The 24,730-nt window shown below is 39.4% G+C and overlaps 1 long non-coding RNA gene across 1 annotated transcript; it reads left to right on the forward strand.

Moving 5' to 3' along the window:
* The first annotated feature begins 2,196 nt into the window (after positions 1–2,196).
* On the forward strand, positions 2,197–23,958 carry LOC128935363 (uncharacterized). Its single transcript, XR_008482942.1, has 4 exons — positions 2,197–2,280; positions 5,094–5,361; positions 9,150–9,330; positions 23,878–23,958. It is a non-coding gene; the product is annotated as an uncharacterized LOC128935363 (long non-coding RNA).
* Positions 23,959–24,730: the final 772 nt, after the last annotated feature.

A 24,730-nucleotide genomic window follows, 5' to 3' on the forward strand; every position in this document is an offset into this window, starting at 1 on the left:
TTACTCTAAATACTGGGTTGAATATATGTATTCATTGTGCTACAGCTACAGTAGCTAACTAGAAAATTTGCATGAAAGCTTTTACCCATACTCTTGCTGAAGTGCACTCCTAGAAGATTTTGTGCTGAATATTTGAGATAAGATTTAAAGAAACAAAAAGATTATCAGAAAATAATAAGGCAAGTAAATCTTGAGGACATATTATGAGGACAGTCACTGAGGTTACAGAAATCAGAAAGAGACTTCGGGTCAACTTTAAGGATTTTTCATCCTTGTTTAACTATAGATATTTTAATTTTTCTTCAAAGCGTGTTTTATTTCACCACAGGAAATTGGGAAATTACTTGCCTTCAATCGATAGGTAGGTAGGTAGGTAGGTAGGTAGGTAGTCAGGCAGGCAGATAGATAGATAGATAGATAGATAGATAGATAGAAAGATAGATTTTTTTCATCAGTGCCCATTTAAGTTTGTAGACTCCTCTGGCTATGACCCAAGAGGCAGGTTCATCTGGGGAAGCCTGGAAAAACCCCTGCACTTACACCAAGACAGGTGTTTTCTCCGCCACTCTGTGATTCCAGAAAAGAGATGTAGCTCAAGCTTAGCTGTGAGGAGCTATATCACAGAGTTTGATGTCTCCAAAGAGCAAGAGAAGTCAAAAAAAAAAAAAAAAACCTCCTTCTGTTTCCTTGAGAAAGGTGAAAAGTGCTCTGAAACTTGGTTACATGCTGAATGTTGACCAAGTGAAGCATGAAAAGCAAATGGATGGCGCTGGTGAAAGAGCCAAGCTCCAAGCCCTAGCAACACTGCTGAATTCTGGCTGACCTCTGCAGAGGGGAAAGTAATCTCCTTCTCTTAGAACATAAGAACAAAGGTGCTCACAGAAAAGAAACCAGTGGGAGAAATGTAATGTCCTGTTTGCTGCAAAATAGGGAGAGTAAAATTCATCAAACAGCATTGCAGTTTTCTGCACAAAGGAAGCAAGCCAGCTCCAGAGGTCTGTGGGGCAGCAGCCTGGCACAAGGTGGGTTGCTGGGCACTGCCTCACTATTAGTGCTCGGCTCCTGACAGAGCTCCATGCAGCAGCGCAGGGCTCTGAGCGCTCTGAGGTACTGCTCTCTAAGGCACATTGGTCGTGGACTCAACTCACAATTCCATCCTAGATGTTTTCTTGAAAATAATGCCATGATCGCAGAGGTCTCCAGATGCCCATGCCAAGAGCAGGCACATATTTTAAAGGGGTGTTTTTGCATTAGTCATATGACAGAAATCAACTTTTTCTGGGATGAGTGGCTGTCTACAGAGGTGCTCTACAGCTTGGCAGACCACCATGAGCTGGTAGAGACATGAGCAGCATCTAAGTGCCAAACTGAAAAAACCTCAGAGGGAAACCTGTCACACACCAAGTGAAGCTGGCTTTCCTTGCAGCTAGCATAATGGATGTTTTACTCAGACATCCACAGATATTTTGCTTTCACTGGGTTGAAAACATGTATTTTGAAAATATCTGGGTTTTGTTTGTGCTTAGTCAGATACAGTTAGGCAGCTTTGGCAGCTGTGAATGCAAACACTAGTGACCTGGAGGATTTTTTTTCTGCAAAAAGCAAGCTGAGGAGCAGTTTTAAATCCCGGTAGGAAATGTTTGTTGCACAGTGAGCATAACTTCAGAAAGCAGCTGTCCTCCCACCGGCCGTGGAAGAGGCGGCTGCTGCTCTCACGGCCTGAAGTTTAACTACGAGCTGCCCAAATGAAACCGCTGTCGGCGCATTGCTTCCTCCTGAGCCCCTTGTCCTTGTGTGCCCGCAGCAGCTGGAGCGGGATCCAGTGGGACCTGTCCCAGTGGTTGTTCTGGATCCCCGAGTGGGAGCCGGACATTTGGGGTCTGGTTTATGTCTAACAACTCCCACCGGACGCGCGGTCCTGTCATCCCCAGGGCGCGCCGGGGAGCAGGTACGGGCAGGCAACAAACAGTTAATTTTTGGCACTTTTCTACACGTTTGCGGAGAGAGATGCTGAGACGGGGATTCGTATTTCGCAAGTTCCCGGCGGCGCGGGGGAGGATGCGCCAGCGCTACTCCGTAGGGACTCGGCGCTGCGAACGGTCCCGAATTCCCTCAACCCCGCCGCGCTGCCGTGCCCTGCGCCCCGGCCCTCCCGCACGGGCTCCGTCCAGGCGGGGACACCGGGCCGGCTCCGCTCCGCCGCCGAGCGAGCAGCGCCGTGCCCCGGCTGCGGCAGCGGGAAGGGCCCGCGGAAGCCACCCCCAGGGAGACGGGAACGCGGTGAGCGGGGGGACGGGACGGGGCGGCGAGGGGTGTGTGTATGGGGCAATAAATGTTCGAGCCGGCAGCAGCAGAGCCGCGTCCCGGGCCCCAGCGCGGCTCCCGAGGCGGCCCCGGCAGCGGCAGGTGAGGGGGAACGGCCCCCTGTCCCGGCCGAGCCTCCTTTTCCAGGCCGATCCCACTCTTCCTCAGCCGAGCCCCCTTTTCCCGGCCGATCCCCCTCTTCCTCAGCCGAGCCCCCTTTTTCCGGCCGAGCCTCTTGTCCCGGCCGAGCCCCCTTTCCCTGGCCGAGCCCCCTTTTCCTGGCCGAGCCCCCTTTCCCTGGCCGAGCCCTCTTTCCCCGGCCGTGCACCCTGTCCCTGCCGAGCCCCCTTTCCCTGGCCGATTCCCCTTTCCTCAGCCGATTCCCCTTTCCTCAGCTGATTCCCCTTTCCCCAGCCGATTGCCCTTTCCCCAGCCGATTCCCCTTTCCCCAGCCGATTCCCCGTTTCCCGGCCGAGCCCCCTTTCCCTGCGCCGCGGTCCCTCGGGAAGCCCCGGCCGGGCAGCGCCAGCGGCCGCCGCGGGTGCCTCCTGCCGGCCCATCGGGGCTTTTCGCAGGGAATTTCAGGGGTTTTTTCCCCCTCTCCCAGGGTGGGTAGTGGGGAAATGCAGCGGGTTTGTGCTTCTTCTTTTCAGTTCCGAAGGGTTTGTTATTTCGAAACCTGAAGAGCGATCAGCAACCAAGGCAGTGAGAGTGTCGTCTCTCGACGGAATATAGTGTCAGTCTGAAACAAAAAAAGTTGTCTGATAGGGTTTTTTTGAGGGAACAAGGGTTGGACAAAATCTCAGACTGATTCCACAGCCTTGGTTTGACCAACAGAACAGGTTCAAAAATTAATTCTTGATGCATCTTTTCTTTGCATCACCATGAGGCTATATGTGTATCTTTTATCCAGTAAGTTGGATGCATTTTAGAATAGTTAAGTTAATAGTTAATAAATTCTTAATAGTTTAAGAATAGTGTCAGTCTTTTTCCTGACCTCTTCTCCCTTGACTGTGAATGGTTTTGAAGATCTTCTTGCCACTTACTTTGATAAAGGTCACTAAAGATTTTTCTGCTGTACTGCCTCTGTGACATCTGTGTTGAGAACTAGAACTACAAGAACTGTATAAAACTTGGTCCCAGTTAAAATATTTGTAGCAAAGGAGTTGTTTTCATGACTGTAGTGTCCAACAGGAAAATCTGTGAACAGTTCAGCTGGGCAAAGCACAGCTCCCCTTCTCCCTCCCATCCTTCTACCGATGGAGCCATGCTTATGCTATGGCAGCAATTGCTGATATTTCTTACCTCCAGTTTCTGACCCTTGCCACAAGCAGGCTGACCTTCTCTCAGGGATTACTCCTCTGCTGGGGAGCTGTCTCTGTCCTCTCAGCCCTCTGCCCGGTACCATTCAGTGGGCTACCAGCTCATTTTAGGAGTCACTTAATGCTGTACATGCTTGTTGGTGTCACAGAATCAGCCAATTTCTTGTTGGTATCATCCCAGACAGCACTCAGTTTAGCCTGTACTCAGTAAAGGCTGTTAACTCTTTCAGGTAGGCTAAAAGCATTTTGATTCAATGAAAATTTCAGTTCTGTATTTCTGAGCAAGCAGAGAAATTCACAGTAACTTGCAGAGCTGCCAAGCCATGAAATACAGAGCCCTGGCAAAGATTCTGAAGAGTTAGTTTATTTTTGGTCATGAAGACACAATTTATGATAAAAGTTATGCTGCCAAATATTTTTCTAGCTCCCACTAACTTAAGGAATCAAGTAGATACAGTTGAACAGAGTTAGGTCTGTGAGAATCGTGTCTCATCTCCTAAATACAACTTGCTGGTATCTGGAAGGAGGACCCTGATTCTGTATCTGTTACCTACCAATAAGGCTCTCTGGAAGATAAAACTATATGGATTTTTGACAGAGCAAAGATGACTAAATGCAATTATGTATATTAAAATATGGCACTGATGAAAGGTGCTATGGCATATCCAGGGATGGTTTTCAAAAGATGGTGTATATGATCATATTTCCAAGCCCAGCGGCTTGGGAAAGGTCTGTGAATATCCATAGGGAAGCTGGAAAAGCAAGTTTAGGAGGAAGAACAAGGGATATGTATGTTTGTGTAGTATAGGTGTTCTAGAAAATTTTTCTGGATGTGAAACTTTCCTATTTACATATCACATTTTCCTTACTCTGTCCAAAAAAAACCAGTGATGAGGTTTTGGCTTCTATTATGCATCAGTTGTTGGAGAGCTCTTATGGGCAGCTGAACCCTCTTCATCTTTTGTCTGTCTAAACAGAAACGGAGCAGTGGTATTGTCAAACCAATAACCTGCATCTCACTTGATTTGGGTGCCACATGAGGTGATGCAGAAAGCTGTCTGTGCTGTGAGGAGCACCACAGAGTGCCTTGGGATGGAGAACAGCAGAAAAGACCTTCAGTTTGGGGAGCTGGCTCAAACACTCCTCCAGCATGCAGTGGCTTTCATAGAAGAGGTTTTTATATCTGAATACTTATGATAAAGCAGAAAAAAAAAAGAAAAGAAAAAGAGAATGATATTTTAACTTGTATCAGAGACAACTGATGCAAAATAGCTCTTATGAAAGTGCCTCTTTTAAAAAAAAGTAGCTGTCCCATTTCTAATATAATCATCAGAAGTGACTTGTTGCTGGAGGCTTGGTTCTGTCTAGCATGTCACTTTTCTTTCTGTTGCCTTTTGTATAATGGATGTGACTGCTGTCATCTGAATTGTATACTGCATGCAAGATATATTCTTCTTTGTGCTCCAGTCTCCAGAGCCATCCCCAGCAGAGTGCAAGGTGATGTACTTCTTGTCCAGCGCACGTCATGGTGAGGGATGAGGCATGAGTCACTTCCCCCGTGGGCAGTGGTGACGAACTGCCTCTGCTGCCTGTGGAGCTGCCACACCAGAGCTGGGCACACCAGGAATCACCACCTCCAATCAGCTCTCTGGTGACAACATGATGCAAAAGCAGTTTATTAAGCTGCAAGATGAAAGACTTTTACAGCTCATAAAGGAGGAAAGCTCATAAGAAGGTAATAATAGAAGGAATATTTAATTTTGCATGAGTCTGCCTAGAATTGCTGCTGCTTCTGAAGTGTAAATTGGAAGAGATTTGTATACAAGATTTCACAATGTGTCACGTTAGAATTATTAGGATTAAACTATAAAAACAATTTCTTGTATAAGATTTTCTTAAAGATAAGCATCTTCTTTTAGTGTACATGTCATAAATCTCTTTAGAAATCTCTTGCTTTATTAACAATATTTAGAAGACACTTAGAATTAGGACTAAGTAGAAAATGTTCAGGGTATTTTTTTTTGTTGTAAATGTTCTGGGACTAACATGAAGTATTTAGTTTTCAACTTTTCAACTGAGTCTGCATGAACACTTTGAAGAAAAAGGAGAGAGAGACTGAAATCAGACCAGACTCCTACCATTGCAACAAAATTTCACTTAAAATGGCTTTGGAAACTCTGCATTATAGCAACAGTGGATTTACACTCATTACGAAAAGGCAACATCATGGATTAAAGGTTTTGTACTGTTCTTTCTTGCCCCCGAGTCATGCCTCTGGTCCTCATTTTGACTTTTTGGGTTCCTTTTCCAAAATTTTGAGAAAGTTTGACTCATCAAAATACCATGTTTTTAAATGTAAATACTCCAGTCCCATGGAAAATTTTCTGATGTACATATACAGGTCCAAATTTTGGCTGGAGGGAGAGGAATGTAGTGATTCATGTCCATAACTCTGCTTGGGAAAACCCAAATTTAAGACCAGGGAAGTCAAACAGTTTTCACGGAGTTTTTTAATTATCACTTCTGCATTTTTATAGAAGAAAATGAAGTTTCAGAGAGGGAATAAATGTGTGCCATTTATGCTGCAGTATTACACATATTTTGTAAAAGTACCAATGGCAATGACAGGAAGATGAAAAGTATTCTTTTTGTCTGCTAGCACTTTGTTAGCAGTGTTCAGGTTTCAGGCTGGTCATTATCTTTTCAGTTTGATCTTGAGAGGCAGCGGTTATGAATAGGGGCAGGGATAGAACCACAACTCCCCCGCCGAGACGGAAATCTCCTCCCGATTGAAGCCCATGACAAAACTCCTATCAACATCAAAGCAGAAAGATTCCAAGCACAGCAACCTGAATGCATCTGAAATCCACTGTTGGGCAGCTTGGAAAGGTCAAGGTTTTTTCCAAAGATTAGTAGGAAAAAGAAAAAGACCCAGAGCAAATCATGACAAGCACAAAGAGAAGAGGAAGTTGACGACCAAGTTCACAGTTCATTGCTAAATCTGTACTTATTAAGGAAGATAATTTTTGTGACAACTGATACAGGCATTCAGCTGGCTTAGGTGTTTCTGCTTCAAATGAGAATGGGATTACTTTTTTCCTTGGTTTGATGTTAGGGACACGAATATATAAGATTTGGGTGTCACAAGTGGTATCTGTAGCACTATTGTGGCAGTTTACTTAACCAGCATATTCTGCAAAGGGAAGACAGAATTTCCCAGATTACCCGCTGATGTTTGTATCTTATAACTTTCAATTTCCATGGTTTGTGTTATTTTAAAAAACAAACCAAAACAAAATATTTGTAATCACAAAGTGCTTAAAAATTTATTTTAAAATATTTTACAACTTTTTGCAAAGGAGAAACTAAAAGAGAAACAAAAGGTTTTGACATGAATTTACTGCTCGCTCAGTATATACAAAAGGAGTTTAATTCATAACTTTGGTATTTAAATCCAGTAGTTACATGTCATAACATGGCTTTAGTGTTCAAAAACAGAAAAATAACCCCTCCCAATGACATTTTTGCTCCTTTTTTCCATACTGGAGCAAGTCCAAACCCTATCAGATTTATGAAGGACATGAAGGTTAAGGAGTTTATTGTGTTAAGGAAGCATAAATTACTTCATAAAGCCACAAATGAACTCGTTAAATTAATGTCTGCCTTATGAGTCTCCAGGGAGCACAGAAGCAGGGTAAGGCATGCCCTCCTCATGGATGCGATGGGAACTGACCAGCATGACAGATGTCAGGAGGCTTTTAGGAGGGGAGGATGGGCTCTGGGAGAGCAGACTTCTGCTGCCCTGGAGCAGCTGCTGGTGCTCAGGCACAGGCTGGGACGGAAACTCAGCTTCAAGGTGCTGGAGAAGCTGTTTGTTACTCTATCAGGCCCTAATAAATTAGATTTTGGGAGAAGGATGATGGTTAAAGCAGACCAATAGAAGTGTTGTGGTTTTCATCCTAGCTTCTCCATTTTATTTTTTGCCCACTTGCTTACCTGTGGCTTTGCCATTGTTACTTATTTATGTTGAGATTGCTCTTGTGCTGTTCATGTCTTCACTGTCAAAACAAACTAATCTGCATCATGAGTTTGTGAGTAATGCAAAAGCAGACTTGCACAATTATTTTTCTTATTGCTTCCTTTTGTGTTATTTTCCAGTTTCTTCTTTGTAAGTCACTGGCGCAGAAAGGAATCAGAGGGACACATTATGGATGTAGCAGCACAACTTTAGCAGCACAGTGCCCTAAAACTGAGCTCATAGCAAGGGTTCATCTCCCTGAATTCTGTAACTCAAAGGTTATTTATCAGTTTTGATATTTGACACTGAAAATGTTTTAAATGGTTTTGGTACAATAAGTGTTTTTTCAAGTGCAATTTTTTTGTCATATTGAAATATGAATATTCAGTAATTTATATTTTGGGTTCATTAATCTCAAGGGTAAGACTTAAGCATTCTTTAGAGTCATCAAAATTTGGAATCAGTTGAAGCTATGCTTCCAGGGTACAAAATAGGATTATTCTCTTGAATTACCATTTAAATGTATTTTCAATAGATTGCCCTTCTCTGTTGCCTTGAGCATTTCATGTGAACTAAGCTCATATCATAAAAGGCGTCTTATTGTTTTTGATTACTCTAACACTAATATCAAAGGATGGCATCAAAAAGAAGAGTGACACTAATTATTCAGATGTGTCTTTCTTACCTGTAGAGACAGCAATATTATGGGCTGTGCTCCAGAGTGCTCACAGCTCAAGCAAACCTAAGATTTGATTTCAGTTTGGGAGTGACTGCGTACAGAGATGATTGATAATCAGTTGTTGGATAACTGAGGTTTATAATCCTGTCACAATAAAAAATGATCTGAAGGCTCTGGCCAGGGTCAGCTCCCTGCTCTGTGTCACAGCAGTGAAGCAGATGTGCCAGGCAGAGTAGTGTAAGTACTAAAAACTCAGCTAAAACTGAGGCAGAACTGATGAATTGGCTTAAGTGAAAGGGAAAAAATAATCTGTGGAACAGAATGTAAGCTTTAATGCTCCATAAATATTTTATTAAAATGCTTTGCGGTGTGTTTATAATTTCTCTATTTGTAAACACTGCCAAAGTGTAATAAAATATAGTAAATAAGATCAATTTCATATTTTAGGTTTATGTTAACTCTCATGTTTATTCAGAAAAACAAATTACCACATAACATTAAGAAATTAAATAGTAAAATGCAGATTCTTTCACTTCTGGAATCACTACAAGGAACTATTCAAAGGATCTTCCGCCAATGATTTTGAGAGGGTGTTTGGGCATGGTGTTGATTAATAAATACAGCTGAAATATGATCTGTGTCTTTATAAACAGTCTTTTGGCTCTGTCTTCAGGATTTTTTTAAAATCTTGTTCTAGTCAGAACAAAATTCTGAATTTCAGTGGCATTCATCCTTAAAGTGCATATAGGAATGGGGATGGAGGGCTCTGTGCTGTCATGAGTTAATATTCACTTTGAAATTCAGGGGCTGTTTTTGTATTTTGCAGGCAAGGTTCTAATGCCAGGACACTGCTGCATGCAGTTGAATCACTGGTGGTCACAGCAGATTCCTGACACTGTGAGAAGGATTCTGCTCTTCTGCTGCTGCATGGTCTTCATACGGGCCTCCAAATGGAGCTGAACTTCTGCAAAGCAAGAAAAGACAACATTTTATTTAAAAATAAACAAGTAAGAGATTTCAGATATTTCTGCAAGCATCAAGGAGAGCTTTCTTTTGGATTGCCTTTCTCTATGCACTTTGAAAAATGAGGCACCAAAACAACTTTATGTTGTTTTGTTTTTGCAAATAGTTTAGAGTGGTTTCCCAAAGTAAGCAGGGCTTGTGTAAATTACAAAAGAAAGACTGAGTTAAATAGAAGAGGAAGTTAATGTTAAGGGGTTAAACAGCTGTAAGGGATTCTGTTGTTGTCCATGTCTTCTAAATTTCTTCCCATGACATTTCTCACACTCTGGAGAAAATGAGTTTGTGAATGAAGTTTATATTCAGGAAATCATTGCCAAATTTGGCCATGAATCAGACAATGTTGATTAACGATAACAATCATAGCTTGCTACAAGCAAAATAGCTCTTTTTAATTTAAAATAATAGGCAAGGTTACTTACTTTCCAAATTGTTGGGAGCTGTGTTTAATCCTCTTCTTTTTCCATGCTTGTTATTCACAGTGTTTTGATACCATGATGCCAGGTGAGTGAGAATTGTGAAGAATCCAGTTCATTCCCCAGTTTTTAAAACTTTCTAAGGATTTCAGCCAGCATTTATCAGTCTTTATTTGGTAGTAGGCTTGGGACATATTTATTCATCAATTCTCTGAGTGTACTTGTAAGCTGTATATTTTTGACAGACAACCATGATCTTCAATTGTTTTCTTTCTCATTTGTATAATTATAGTTTCAGTGTTGTCTGGATTTAAAAAAACAATTCTTAATATCTTAAAAGCCAAAGAAAGCAGCTGCTACCCAGCTTTTCAGGATGTTCTCAAGGAAATAGAAGATGGTAAGGGTTGAGTGAGCGAGATGTATACTTTGTGTTTATGTGTGTAGTAAGTCACAACCTACTTGTTGCTCAGGTAGCTTCAAGTAAGGGTTGTAAACCACCTAAGTGCCTAATAAATAAATGTTACTTGATACGCAGGATGCTATTTAAAAAGACATGGACCTAGTCTGTCTTTTAGCTGATTAATAAACACTAAAATTACCTTATAGATACTTCCAACCAGTTTTAGATTATTAAATTGAAGATGAGATGAATAAATAGTTGTCAGATAACCATCAGACATACAGGCACTTTGCAGTTAAATACAAAATATGCTTCTTGTATAGAAACAAATCCTCTAGAAGCCATATAACCTTTCCAGGATAGGTTGCTGCTCCTTGCTTTGCTTTGTTGGTATAAGTTTGTTGCTTCTTTTCTTATCAGGTATCTGAATAGTTATTTCTGTTTGTGAATTTCAAAGTGCTGGTAAGAGCTGCACAAGCCAAGAAAATATAGGCTTTGCAAACAAGCTGTGAATGACCTGCCTTGAGGCATTTTTTGTGGTCAATAAGCTTTCCCCATGCTTCCACTGAAACCAAGTGGACTGCTGGGGGCCTGAGCACTTTTAAATGCTGGCAAGAAAAGACATTGTGTAGGGTTCACTGTTCTAGAGAATTTTGTTGGTCAGGAAGTAGGACAATTTCACATTATATACGCTTGTGTACTACGTTTGATTCTGGGGTTGGGGAAGCCCTCTTCTGCAAGTTTACTAAATGATAAAATCTAGAGAACTCATATTGTCATTTCTGTATTTGTTGGCGCAATATGTGCCACAGGAGAATTAGTACCCAAAAACTATGGCAGTGTTATGTCAAACAGGTGAATAAATTTCCAATATCACTTTTATTGAGAGGAAGGAACTCTCTTTACTGTGCGATTTTCTGAATGTTCACTGTACATACAGATGGTGATACCTAAGAGTCAGTCTAGCTGGGCAGGTTGAGGATAATCTGGGAGCACCTCAAATGTGAGAATTGCATTAGGAGATAATTACAAAAACTAAAAACATTAGACATAAAAATTTTAAAATATAATACATGTTGGGATTTGTATTTATATATAAATTGAAAAGTAATTTTATGACTGATACCATGACTACATTTTGAAAAGTAACTTTTAATTTTTTTTCCTGTGGTTCATTTATTTGCATTCTAGTCTAGCTTGTATCTTTTACCAAAAATCTTTTCAAGAAGAAACTGAAGAAGCATTAGAGTATGTGAAAACAGCTAAAACTACCTGAAAAAGCTTTAAGGATTTATTCTTTAATCACAGAAACATGTTGGAGAGTTACTTCGCCTGTGCCAAGGAATTTAAACCATGGGATTTCGCATCTGAGACGTTGTTTTCCAGATTTGATATGTTCCCTAAAAGCTCACTGAGGATTGAGGTATGGCTTATTATCTCTGCTGTTGGATGAATACAGTATCTGAGAAATATGGGCTATTCTCAGCCATGCAGACAGCAAGGGTCAGGTTTCTAATATCCAGAACACAAAATCACAGCACACAGAGGAGAGTTAAAAGTGTTGAACAGGATGAGAATGTCACATGCTGTGCAAGGAGCAGACTAGTAATAGCATTACGAGGAATTGCAAGGGTGACTCCTAAATCCACAGCTTCTTAGGGTTTTGGAAGCTGCCTTAGTACAGTGCTGGTCTCCACATGCAGCCCATGGCTTGAACGTTCTCCTGAGCATGGCACCTGCCTCTAAGGACTAAGGACTCATCTATTTATAGCTATAAAAATTGTAGTGTTTTAGGATAGTCCTTGGATGAGACAGAACTCCCTTCATTTCTCTTTTTAAATCTCTGCTTTTAAGCAAGGGAAAATGAAAAATCTGAGGTCAGGAAAGAAATGCAGAATATTTGTCTATTATTGTGTTTAGTCAGCTGTGTAGGATGGGAGCAGCCATAGTTTTTGGTTCCTGCTCCTGGGGCTTTTTTATTGTTCTTTACTGAAACTGGAAGCAGTTGTAGTAGGAGACAGGGCTGGCAGCTGATTGGAATTACAGAATCATACAATAGTTTGAATTTGAATGGAACTTTGAAGGTCACCTAGTCTGATTCTCCTGTGATGAGCAGGGACATCTTCAACTAGATCAGGTTGCTCAGAGCCCCATGCAACCTGGTCTTGAGCATTTCCAGAGATGGGGCACCCCCACCTTCTTTGGGCAATCTGTTCCAGTGTCTCACCACCCTTATACTAAAAAAACCTTCTTCCTAATACTCAGTCTAAGTCTACTCGCTTTTAGTGTAAAACTATTATCCCTTGTCCTGTAACAACAAGCCCTGCTTAAAAGTTTGTCCATATCTTTATTATAAGTCCCTAATAAGTACTGAAAGGCTCTGATAACGTGTCCTCAGAGTCTTCTCTTCTCCAGCCTGAACAATCCCAATTCTCACAGCCTCTTCTCAGAGGAGAGGTGCTCCATCCCTCTAAGCATCTTTGTGACCCTCTTCTGGACCCATGCCCTTTCAGGAAATCTGAGACCAACTTTTGGAATCTAAGCTGGAAAATTATGTACTTTATCTCTGCAATTATTGAGACAGTGTGCTGCTCCATGCCACCCCTTAAATTACTATCTGAGAGCAAGAAACCCAATCTTACAGCGACTGACAGTGCCCACCAGCACAATCTGTGAAAGGGATTAGGGGTGAATGTGTTGGATCTTGGCTGACTGTCATGAGAACAGGCTGAGGTTCTTTTGGTGGGTGGGGGAGCTGTGGATACTTGGGAAGAGCATCCTGTGCCAGCAGTTTCAGAAAGGTGGCAGCTCGTGCCCGTTAGAGACGTCGCGCACAGCCATTGCGCGTGAAGGAGCTCTTGCTGGTTCTGCACAGTCAGGGGGGCCACAGAGAGCCCTGCGCCATGCCAGGGCTGAGGGGAGTCTGTAGATGACAGTGGTGAGACATGGGGCCTGCAGTGACCAGGGGTCTGCTTGGGGAACTCATGGCTGGTTTGCTCCTAGGAAGAATAGCTGTTCTGATTTCTAAACATACAAGGGAAAAATTATTTTCATCCCTTTGGGGCATAAAACAATTACTTCATTCGAGTGAAATCAGAGACCATAGAAATTAATTTGGCACTGTTACTAAAGAGGCTAAAGTGTGTTCAATTTTATTCCTCTGGGAAAGATTTAAGTTTAATTTTCATAGCAGCATTTTCTGTTACTATAATAAACCATGTGTTTATGCATGAAAGTACGTGTTCAGGAGTGCTTGCTCTTTTTCATCGAGGTCTTTTTAAACTCAATCTGCTGAAGTTGAAATGGAGTTAAATGTGTATGCTCCATGGGGCAATTCATTTCCACTTGTGTTTTAATTCTGGAAGTGAATCAACCAGGATGAGGCCTTGCTGGAAATATATGTTGCTCCTTCACCTTTTCATTCATAGAAATTACTTAAGATAGCACAGGCTTAACTGTTCATTCTGCTAAACCAGAAGGGAAAAGATCAAATTGCAAAGACTATCTATCTCAAGCATAGGTTTGTTACTGACTTTTTTGTAGGGGTTAATTAATTTTTATTAATTTGATCGAGGAAATTTCCATCATTATGTTGCAATTTCAAAAACTGAAAAAACTGTTTTTTGGTGGACTCAAGGGGCATAGTTCAAGTGAGCAGAATTACTGAATAGTTTCTGGAAAGCTCTTCAGAAAGATAATAGACAATCCTTTAGGTTACAGCAATATGTTAACATCGTACCGTTGTACCATTATTACCTTATTTATTCAAAGTATCTGTAAACTTGGAGTTTTGACTCTGGGAATGTTATAGTGCTGAATTGAACTAGAGAGGCATGAGACAGGCTTCCAACGCAGCTGGGTACAGTGTCTACCATTTGTTCTTTAAAACAGAAATTAATTTTCTTAAGGTTAGATTTGTGGATGCATTTTCCTGATCAGGTGTCATGTGTGGAGACACATTCAGATGGCTTTTGCCAAAGATTTTGAGAGGATAAAGTAAATTTTACTGAATAAAAAAATTTGGATAAAGTAAAACAAAATATCCCAGCAACATTGCCCAAAATCTAAAAAGAAAAAAAAAAAGATAAAAGGTCAATTTTTCACATATAATATTTAGAACTGTCAGTTCTGTAAGCTTTTTTTCCTGAGTGTTAAGATGCAATTTACATGCAGTTCTGGTGCAGATACAAAATCAGTTGATTCTACTTAAAAGAGAGAATATGTTTTTAAAATATTGGTTTATAGAAGTGTCTTGCAATAAAAGCTAAAGTAACACTATGCTCACCAGCAGTCATGGTATATCTTTAAAATAAAACAGAATATTTATTACTGTACTTTTTAAGACACCTTTTCTTGTAATTTTCAAGATTTTGGTGTTAGTTCATTGTATAAATATTTATGAACTTGTAAAATTAGGTTTTTGGAAGGATTTGATCTCCTTTTAACACAAATTCAAACAAAGAAGTACTCAGTACTCTATCATATTATGTAGTTGGCTTTACTGCCTTCTGGCTAGAGCACTTAGCTGGCAGGAGGGCAGCCAAATTCTGTCTCCTTCATTTTTACCCTGCAGCTTTGTGGAGCAGGGAAATATTGATTAAATTCCCCTTGAAGAGGGGAGGCTGGTGAAGCCCAGGTGTGTCCAGCTCCAGGTGCAGATGCAATGGGTGCCCTGGGATGACTCTCTTCTCCACTATCCTGATCCAGAAGGGGATTCTCCTGGCTGCGTCCCTGCCATTTCCCTGTGCCCCTGGCACCTGTGTACCCACAAGGCTGCTGGGTTTGCCCAGATGCAGACCATTAGAAGGTGGGCTGTGAGCTCTGCTGGTTCTCCAGGACCTTGGATCTGCTCTGTGGCAATTTTGGCAGTGTGCTAAGGAGAGAGATTGCTGCATGTGTGAGGAATGCTTTTTTTTTGGTACGGTATTATTTAAACAGGCAAAATTTGGGAGCAGGCACAAATATTAAAGTTGTTAAAATTATAAATAACAAAAATAATTTGATAAAACATATAATAATGATACTTATAAGGAAAGGATTAGCAGAATATAGAGATTTAGTGTTCCATTAGATTGGGTAGGAAGTATATTCTCTGTGTGCACTGATCTTTTTTGCAATGTATCTTAATCTAGGTTATTAAAAACCCAGAGGAATGGTTATAAACGAGATGTAACCTAAATGAATGGCACATGCTTAGTTCATGCAGAAGCCTTGTAAAGTTGTTAATGCCTTTGGACTAAAATCCTGGTACTTTTTTCTAATCTGTGGCAGAGCTTTCCATGTCTTGGGGTCAGGACTCTCTTTACTGTACTTCTGAATTTCATTGCTCTTGATAAAATCCCTTATGATTCACAGTAAATTCCTGCTGATCCCTGCACAAAGCTTCCTCAGAAAGGAGAAGTGAATGGCAGCAGTGACCTACTGCTGCCTTTTTTCTCTCTTCTCTGAACCAGCCTTGTCTGTGGCAGATATGGATTCAAGACACCCCTCCTGAGGTCTGTGTGCAGCTTACCCAGTCTTGCCTTTACTCTGGAGGATTCCCTGTATGCTCAGTATATAAACACAAATTTGGTGACATGCTTGAAAGTCAATTTTAAGCTGCTCTGTAGGGTACAACAATTTGGCCAGATGTAGACTGTAAGAGGGCAGTTTTTGAGGTGATGAGTGCTTCCTTAGTGACTCAGGACAAAAGCAGCCCTTTAGCACAGCTCTGAATGAGCATTCTGCATTGTAAATTTGCTGACTTTCCAGCTTATTGCCAGGTAAAGCACAGTCCATGAGTATTAGTTTTCAAGTTTGAGCCATTCTTCCTCATGCATGCAGACGTGGTGTTGACAGAAGAGGTACAGGTGATATACCAAGCACCAATTACTGCACTGGTATTACTGTCACCACTAAAATATTTATTTTGCAGGTTCTTCAGAAACTATTTGCCTTTGGGTTTTACAGTCCTAATCCAGATCTTTATCAGACAATAGCTGTCATCTTACAGTTAATTTGTTTGTTAGAAGCTTGAAGGTTCATGCTGTTAAGTGCATGATAAATGAATAGAGTCCACATATTTCCAGGAACAAGCCTTACATGCTTCTGGAAAGGCAGGAATGTGTTTGGCTAAAATGTGAGTGGAATTGCCTGAAAACCTGAACAGAGCAATGATCTGGTTTGTGGTGTGACTGGGGGGGTCTGATCCCAAAGAGGATCAGAGGATGCTTAGCTTTCAGGGCACAAATGTGGTCTTCTCAGACTTACTGGCTTAAATGGATTCTTGGTGAGTTAAATACATGCACCTCTAAAAGAAAATATTTTCTAATTTAGCCACAGAACTATACCTAAATTCCTTTATTTGTCTTGGAGAAATGCAGTAGTTCATCCTGTCATGGGTTTTGTGTATATGAGTAGGCTTTTGCTGTGTATTTAAAAAAACCTCAAACAAACAAAATTGATGTTAGTTAATGGATGGATGGAGTTAGAAAGGAAGGAGATTTTTAAATAAACAAGTTAATTTGATAAGCCTATTCAGAAATGCTGGGTTTTTCTTTAAATGTCCACCATGGCTACTGATACTTCTATTAGTTTGTTTATTTATTTTTCAAGTGGCTTGCAACCGAAAAGAGATGCAGACAAGCTGCAAAGAAAAAAAATTCTCACAGGTGATTAATGTTGAACATATTTAGTAAAGTAAAAAGTGTTGCTTTACAAGTACATGTTGCATGTTGTTGTTTATGTTGCTAATGGAAAAAAGGAGATGATGTTGGAGCTCTCCCTTTGGAGCCAACAGGAGCTTGCATTAGTATGCACCTCTATTTTCTGCCCTGCTATTATTTTTCCAAAAGTCCTCATCTGTGGACATGGTTAATTACCTTGAGTATAAATAGAGTACATCTGTGCTGTAGAAAATGACTTGTTCTGTTGCCTGATACATGGTAGCCATGGATTAAGATTTCCTAATTAAATGTAACAATGATTCAGAGTCAAAAGATACTGTTTACTTAGTGAGTTGACTTCAAGTATTTGAGTAGCTGAAGTCTGATGTGCATTATAACCTTCTTAATGACACTACATAGGCATAATTTGGTTTTGTAAAAACCTGTTGAGAAAATATTTATTTAACAGGAGGGTTAAAAGGATGAAACAGTATCAAAGTAAGGGGCAGTGTAGATGCCTATCCTTCTTACTATGCTTCTTAAACAAAGGTGTCCCTAGAATACACATGTATTGATTTTGCAGTGGTACACTTGCATTATATCCTAAACTGTAATTCAAACTCAATCTGTATTTCTCAGAAAATGCTTTAGCAGCTAACTCTGTTTTTGTTTAAAAAACCCCCAAAACAGCTATCACTGTTAGCAGTATCAATCATTGCTTGTTGGTTAAAACAGCCCTGTAAAATCTCAGAAGTGTGTTCAGTGGCAGAGGTGAGCTATGTGTTTAACACTACCATATGGCATCTGTCAGATTTTTCTGCCATTGGAAAAACATGCCTTTTTGTACTTTTTTCTCCTTTTTTTAAATTACAGGAGATTGAAGATGATTATAGTGATTTTAAAGCCAAAACATTGGATCTTGACAGATATGTTGCCTCAGTTTTCTGTAGGACTTCATGACTGTTCTAGTTTAGAATCTGTGATCAAAGCCAGTAGCCATATACATGAAACTGTTTACTTATAATTAGGAAGATTGTTTTGTGCTTTGCTTAAATTACAGCTTTAGCTAAGCTATTTGCGACACGAATGCCTTTAAATACTGACTTATATATTGCAGCTGGGAATCAAACCATGTTCTCTGATTCTATTCTTGCTTTAGTGATGTTCTGACTGCAGGTTCGTTCCAGAAGTTAACCTGTAGCTAAAGCCAGATCTAAAATGCAAGAAACAGGGAGATTTTCAGCTCACTAACTTACTGTATTTTGCATTTGTCTGCATGAGGTTCAGAGAATCCATGGATGGCAGGTGTGTCCAGGCTCTCCATCCAGTGTAGCACATAGGAGCGTGTATTATTCTTACACAGGAACAATAAGATAGGAAGGAACTGATTAGAAACAGTTCTTTAATATGATTTAGGTATTGTCATATGTTGAACATGAGTAAGGGAAGTCATGTTATTAAGAGGCAACATGTTATCATGTTACCTCTTTATGTTTAAAGAGGTATGTAAGTGTTCAAATGAATGGTTGTCCTGAAAGGCACAAGGATGTGAAATCTCCCATTTCAATCAGCCTTGATGAAGCCTCTAGTGGAGTATTGTGCTCAGACATTACACTTCAGGAAAAAGGATCTGTTGATAGTCATTGAGGCTGAAGAAGAGGAGAGACAACAGGCATAAATCTTCAAATACAATAGAGATTTCTGCATTCAGGAAGGAAGTAGTCTATTCTCTACACCCAGAACATACTGAACTTAATTTAAAGTGTATAAGGTTCAAGTATGATGACTGAGAAAACCACTTTATGCCAAGCATAATGAATTGCTAGAACAGATTGCCAGAGGAGGTGACAGGCTTCTTCATTACTGAGAAATCTTCCAGGGAGAGCTAGAAAAACCTTTTTGCAAATTGCATAGGTATAGCAAACCTCTTCTTGGAGCAGGAACGTGGTCTAATTACTCACTTTTAGATGTACATTTCTATGACACTGTATTACACTCAAACTGTGGCAGAGTATTGCAAATTAGTTGTGGGTATAAGGCAATAATAATGAATATTTAGCTACTAATTTTGAATGAATGAATTTTCCTTAGCTAGACACTTCTGGCATTGTTAGCAATTAAATTAGTGTCTTGCATTTAATGTTTACCCTGTTTCTTTCCAAACTTGTTTTCTCACTGATTTCAGACAATATATACATTATTACATCTACTCTTTCAAGAGGCTGATAACTTGTCTTAACTTTACACATACCAATGAGAGTGGAAGGCAACTTAAAGAAATCACTTCTGCTTGCCACTTGTTTGGTAAGCTTTTACAGGAGTAGGTGCTTTTTTCTTCTCTAGAAAATATTAGTTTACAAGTAAGACTTGGAATTTTTATGAGACTCAGGAGGAAGAGCCTAGTGACTTATGAGAGAGAATATATCTGAGGGAAAAAAAGGGGAGAAAACAAACAAGTGAGAAAAGTACAGGATAGAATTTCACTTAGAAGGTGGACTTGATCTTTGTGTCCCTTCCAACTCAGAATATTCTGTCATTCTGTGATTTAGAAAGTATCAAGAGTGTGGGGTATATGTCTAGATCTGGAAAGCCTGGTTCCATACTTTTTAGGATCTGAGCTAATCTGTAATTCTTTAGCATTCTAGAATTCATCTGTTGGGGACAATTTAAGATCATATTTAGAAATATGTGGTTTGTTGGTAAGCACATAACACATACCAATAGTACAACTTGGTTCAGTGCCAGTCTCTGCACTTCAGAAATATTTTGGATGAGATTTCATGTTGAGATTATTACAGAAAGAGAACTCTACTGCCTTCTCTGCTGCTTGATTTTTTTCTTTTTTTTATTTTAATTTCAAACTTTCAACCATCTTGGAAGCTTTCTAAAAAAAAACCCTGTCTGAGAAGATAATTAGCCCAAATTGCAATATTTCATTGCAATTGTTTAGTGAAGAACTAGATAACTGCAAACGAACATGATGAACACATTAAAAAGGTATTGAACAATGCAAAAACAAAAGTGCATTTTCCTGCTGGTTCATAATACCTTAATTTATATTCTAATAAGTAGGGGGATGAGGAGGAGGTTTTAATTAAATCATTAACAAAAATATGCTGGTTACTTTGGGAAAGCTGAAATGTTCTAAAGAACTGAAGGAACAAGTACAGACATTTTGGTCCTACTTTTCATTGGAGTCCATAAAGAGTTTTATTCTTGTATGAAGACAAGACTTTCAAAGACACTTATGGGGGACCCAGACAGCCAAGTTATTTGAAAACGGTGCTCTGTCCCTTCCTCTTGTCCTGATCCCAAGCAAACATGCTTTCAGGTGGGAGCACAGAGGATGGAAGCTCCAGTGAGAGCTTTAGACACACATGAATTAAATTATTGTGTAGTACCAAGTACAACATTGAAAACTGACATAGCTAATAGCATGGAAGGAGGGGAACACAAAAACTTTCCACCAGCATTTTTTCATCAGTAAAAGAAAAAAAACTGGTTAGGTGTGGGTTTTTGCCTTGCAGAAAGTCCACTTAGAAAGTCCTTCTTTGTAAGTCCAGAAAATACCTTTATTTCTTGGAAATATGTGGAGAAGTTAAAATCTGTTGAGCAGTATGAAGATCAGACCTACAGTAAGTGGAATGTTCATGTGGATTAAATTTGTCAGTTTAATTTAAACTAAATTAGGCATAATCCTCAAAACCAACTCCTGACGGTGAATTTTGATCCTAAGGTGTGTACTTAGAACAGTAACTAAATATGTAACTGATGTTTGTCTTTGATTTCACAGTCAAAAAATGACAGTAATCTTCTAGGGTATGAAAGAGTCTTAGAATATTAAGCCTCACATATTTTTATAGAATCATGCAATCATTCATGTTGGAAAAGACCCCTAATATCATCAAACACAACCTTGAACCCGGCACTTCCAGACCCACCACTAAACTATGTCCCTAACTGCCTCATCTACGTGGCTTTTAAATATTCCAGGGATGGTGACTCTACCACTTCCCTGGACAGCCTGTTGTGTTGCTTGACAGCCCTTTCAGTGAAGAAATGTTTTCCTAATATCCAATCTAAACTTCCTTGCCTTTCATATCACAGGCAGCAGTAGTTTGGGACTGTTCAAATATGTTTTCAAAAGGTAGAATTTGATGGCTGTCAGGTGGTGCTGTCTTACAGACATCCTCAGCCACCTTTTTCTCTATATATTCTGCCCCACACCCTCCCAGTTATAATTTTTATGAGTGGCAAGTGTAATTTTTCTGAATTAAAAAAATCTGGTGAGAGGAATAGATGGGAAAACACTACAGCTATAGTGTTTACTGACACTAAAAGAAGAACTTATTAAAACATTGTTTTAAGAACAGCATCTGCATATAAGAGATGAGAAACCTTTATTTGGTCTGTTTTGGGATATGCAATGCCAGTCGACGATGAAATTTCTATTTCTGTGCCCATCTGGTCTAACATTTTTGGTAGGATTTTTTGATGTGTACCTTTAGCTGATTTTCTAGTTACTCTGAAGTGATTCAGATTTGAACTTCCCTTTCTTGTACTTTTGCTACAGACAAAAGCCACATGTCAAGGTATATTTTTCATCCTGATGGAATTTTTTTTCATGTGGTTTACTGAATTTTTTTTGTGGGGAGATTTGTGGAATGAGAAAGCTACTTCCAGGTCATCTTTACATATTTGAAAGTGGGTACAGCAGCAGAAGTAGAACTCAATGTTTTACTATGTGGAAGATTCCCAACATAATTAAAATGAAGTTTTATGTGATTAACCTAAAATAACTGAGTATATTAAGTTCAAATAGTTTATAATTACCAGTGATCCATGAAATGAATTCTAAAAAATTCTAGTAAAAGCTGTAACATAGAGTATAGTTTTGGTTAAATTATTCATCCACTCTAATTTCTTATTTATGAGTAGATGCAGAAATATTCTCATTGTTAATATACACATCTTACTGGTGTATTTCTACCATGTGTGATATTTTTTTTTGTTGTTTAAAGAAAATGTTACTCTGTTAAATAGGAATTGCCCAAAGAATAGAATGCCATGAGGAATAGACCTCTGTCAGTATAGCAAAAAGTAATTCCTCTTCAGGTATCTGACATTGCAGTTAATCAGAAGAAAATGAACTTTACTTGACATATATTGAATTCGGGGATCAGACCTTTTTGTCTCTGTTTTTCTTAATAAGAATGAGCATAATCAGTGACAAATGTCACTACCTGTTCTTCATGGGTGAGCAGATGGGATTCAGAGAAAGATTTAAAATGGAAGATCCCTTTCCATTTGGTGTAGAAAATCCATATGTTCATCTCAATAAGGTGATGAGGATTCTCAGAAAAACATATTTGTAATATTTCAGTACAAAAGTTAACGATATTTCAATGTACACATTAAAAATATATGTGAGTTGGAACTTTTGGGGTTTTGCTGGGCTTTTTTGTTTGTTTTTGGGGTTTTTTGAGGCATTCTTTTGGAGGGTTTTTTGTTTTACTGGTGTTTTGGGGAGTTTTATTTGTGGGTTTGGGGATTTTTTTTCAAAATGCTGTTATAATTCTAGTGCCACCAAATTCAGGTTTCTTGTTTCTCTTCCAGTGTTGCATATGCTTACCAAAAAAAAAAAAAAAATTAAAATTCTGAATACTTTCTCATGTTCTTTTACACAGCATAATGTGCTCTTGAGTAGACTAGCCTAAAGTAGACTATTAAGTGGCTCTTTTTTAAAACCTCATGAGGGGACTTTGTTAACATTTATACAACTTTAGGAAGAAGTGCTTTAGTAAGTTAAGAATGCAAGAACATGAATTAACTTCTTTATATGCAGCTTTTCTTTTGTGGTTTCAATGCAGAGTCATTTGTAGGCTTTTGGGTGCTTTCAGAGGCAATGCAAATGCAGCTTTGGAGCCTCTTTGCCACAATTTTCTCAGCTTTTCTTACCTTGAATCATATATGCAGGATCCATAGATTTCACTGACAGGTTAAGTAAGGTCAATATACCCTACAACTGTGCTTTGAGTGCTCCTTCCCTCTTCCAGCAAATCAAGAGCTTGAGATGCTGGAAAAAGAAATGTTTCTAATGTGGGAATCTATCTACAAAACTATTTGAAGTATCTATTCCAGGCTACAAGCACATGATACAATGTTGAAAAGTCCAATTGCTCAAGAAAGTGTGGGATATTCATGTTTACATTAATGCAAGGTTTTTCTTAAAATTACTTACAAATTACTTATAAATTTAGACTATATTTGAATGTTATATTTTTAATTTGATCCTAGGAGTGTTATAGTTTTGATTTTAAAAAGTTAAATACGGAAGATTTTACTATTCCTTTTGTTTTTGAAATAATAGTTGCTATGTTTTAGGATACCCAGAGTGAAAATATCTCTGTTCCCAAGTCAACCAATTTCAAGATAATCCCAAAGCAAAACAAACTTTGTAGTTTCCTTTATAGCTTTCTTAATACCCAGAACTTGCTTGGTTAGTTTAAGTAACTGAGTAAAAATTCAGAAATCCATAAAATCCAATTCAGAACTCAGAACTGTACATTAGAAAGCTCTACAAATCTAGAGGCAAGAGTCCAGAAAAGTCACTGTACAGATCTGTATGGGGAATCAGTCTTGCAAAGTTTTGTTTCCCTCAAGATGCTGCCTTTCATAGGCAAGGTTAAAAATACATGTATTAGGTCTTCTTTCTGTAATTTTGTTGGTAGCACCCCCAGGAGGAATTGCAGGGCATCTTCCCAAAATCTCCCAGGTGCACTTTTATGTTACCTGTGTGTATGGGTGTGCGTCTGATAGCAAAAGAAAGTTGTGCAGGTATGTTTTTATCAGATACTGAAACATGAAACTGTTAACACGCTTGGTCTTTGAGCTGAATTTAGAGAAGATGGATTATTTTGTGTGTTTGAAAAGTAATGGTGATGTAGGAAAAAATTTAGACCTGTGAACTCTTGTTGTAGGGTGGGCTTGCCCCTGCATCCACTTATCTGGTTTGTGGCAGAAGCTTGTCTTCACCAAATGTTGTGAGGCTTTTATCTGTACTTTCTGTTTCAGAGCAGCATTGATGATTGGACTGAAACCCAGGGGAGACAGATTAATGTGGAACAGATGGATGTGCAGCTCAGAAGGTTTGCCAAGGCAGGTTCCACAGCCATCTATTTCTGCAATTTGTCTGTCTCAGTGCCACCCCTTCCCCACTCTTCCCACCCACTTGGATGTTTCAGTGGGTTTATTACTCATGTCCAAGCTGAATGTTCTGGATCATGCTTTGCTTTGGGGGCTTTTCTTTAAAACTATTTTTCTGAATGGATTTGCAGCCCCTGTGGAGTTGTATGTAAAATGATGCTGTGATTTCTCTGAGTTGAGGCAGTATGGGAAATAAAAAAAGAGGATGGGGGTTTATGGCAGAAAACCAGACGTTTTCTGCCTCCAGACAACAATCACTTTTACAGAAGGAATTTGCAGAGGTTCATCTGCTCTGCTCATAGGCTTAGCTCCAGAGGGTTGGGAGCTGCAGGAAAGGTGCTCATTTTTAAAGGGAGGGCACCTCTTTTCCTTGAAGTATTTCAATGTTATGTTGGCAGTAGCCCTGAAGAAGAAAATTCCAAAGGGACAAGAGAAATGCAAAGTGAAAATAACAACAAAGACTCTCCAGACTATTTGCAGGAAACTACAGCTATGCCTCACAGACAGCGCAGTGGTTGAATACAAAGTCTTGAACCTAACAGGTATAAAATTTCTTTTTGTTTTGTATTTGTTTCATTTAGAAAGAAATGATCTCTATTGCATGCCTATTTATTTGTCTTTTAAGAGAAAAATCAAATTTCATCCTAGATGTTTTCTCCTAAATTGCTTCCAAAGTGTGAACTCCACCTACCCAGTTCTGGTACTTCTTTTTTTTAGTCAA

Source organism: Melozone crissalis, unplaced genomic scaffold, assembly GCF_028551555.1.
Source record: "Melozone crissalis strain CALT ecotype California unplaced genomic scaffold, PUWL_Pcris_2 ptg000016l_1, whole genome shotgun sequence".
Lineage (NCBI taxonomy): Eukaryota > Metazoa > Chordata > Aves > Passeriformes > Passerellidae > Melozone > Melozone crissalis.